This window comes from Martes martes (genome assembly GCF_963455335.1).
Source record: "Martes martes genome assembly, chromosome: 2".
In the NCBI taxonomy this organism is placed as follows: domain Eukaryota; kingdom Metazoa; phylum Chordata; class Mammalia; order Carnivora; family Mustelidae; genus Martes; species Martes martes.
In genome coordinates this window covers 44,206,892-44,208,663 of record NC_137889.1, presented here as the reverse complement: position 1 = coordinate 44,208,663, position 1,772 = coordinate 44,206,892, and positions in this window count along the sequence as shown.

Sequence of the window (1,772 nt, the reverse complement as noted above, 5' to 3'; positions counted from 1 at the left end):
GGCTCCGCAGCCGCCCCGCGCAGGCGCAGATATAGCAGAGGCGGCCTGCGCTCCCGGCTCCGCCCACGCCCGCGGCGGAGCGCCGGCCTCGCCCCGCCCCCTTCGCAGCGCGCCTCCCGCAGCCTCGTGACTCGAGTTCCGCGTGGGCGGGGCTGAGCCGGCGCACTGGCCAGAGGAGCTGACCAGCGTGCTGCGAGGGAGGGCGCTGGGCCAGGGACAGAAGAGAAGCGTTGAGAGGGCCCCAGATAGAAAAAAAGGGACGACTTAAGAAAGAATGAGAAGAAACAAGGGAAAAAGGATGCGCATGAAGGGAGGGAGGGGGAAGAAAGGCAAGCACGTACAAGAAGAGGTCAACTGGTGTCCATTTTCATGACACTGAAAGTGCTGAAAAACCACTTTGAAAAACAAAAAACGTTAAACCTATTCTAGTGATTAACGTAGGGTAGTATGTGCTATCATTTCTTGCACTTTACTGTCTTCCTATCTGATTTATTCACTGATATATCCATTCAAAAAACATACAGTGGATTATTTAGGACGGTGTGAAACACAAAGTGTAATATCTTTCAATATTATTTTAAAGAGAGAACTCATACAAAAATGACTAGGTGGTTGTAGGAGGTGACAGTCCAGGCGTAGGGCCTGAGTGATTGAATTGATTGTGGTGCTGTTTATAGGTACAGCATAGAGAAGGAAGTAAAAAACCTCGTCAGTGGTGGTGGAGAAAAAGAGAAAAGCTAATTGGGGATGTGTTAAGTTTCCAGAAATCTCATTCTGAATGAGATTTCTAGTGAATTATACAGGTCAGTGCCTCACAAAAAGGTATCTAGACTAAACCGAGATCAAAATTTCTGACTTATCACCAGGTACCTAACACGGAAATAAAATATGTAGGTCAGAGCATGTGTGTACTGTGGGGAGATGCTAAAGATCATCTCTAAGGGATCACTAAGATCAGGGGATGAATAAATGAAGAGTGTCATGCAGTCAATTTTGGAACGATATTAGAGTTGTGAAAACCTAGAACACGTGTCCTGGATGCAAAAGGAAAAGAAAATCTTTAGGAAAGATTATTGTATAATGCCGAAAACCGAAGAGAAGGGAAGTGATTGAAGTATTAGAAATACTCATTGTATTTGGGCATTAGAAAATCATTGTGATATGCTGGGGAGATAGATGCTTAATAGAGAACAATAACCTTTTGTACATATATGAAAATTTTAGGGTTTGAACTGTACCTCTGGTCGGTATATTACAAATTAAGTGAACATTACTTGGTTATTTCAAGACTATTCTAGGTGAATCTCATCTCATTCTAGGTGAATCTCATTATCCCTTCGGTATAAATGCTCACAGCTCTTTTGAACCATATCACTGAAGCAAACATTCCTTAAATTTGAGTGATACTGAGCATCATTTAGTATATCTTAATAATTATTGAAAAGAAAGGGAAAACAATGAGACACCATTTTGTTTTATGAGAATAGCAATAATTAAGTTGCTATTGCTATTGAAACAAGAATTTTCATTTTATTGCTAAAAATATAATCGATATATTATCTAGAGAAGCAATCTGATTGGTATCATATTCATCTGTCTATCATGTATTTATCTATGTCAGTATATAGGATAGATATTTTCAATTATATATAAATTAGATACATATACATCACATATATTATTATATGATGTGATCTGTATTAATCTATATACACATATACACGGATATATACAGTCATATTCATTGAAACATTTTGAAATGCCAAAAACCT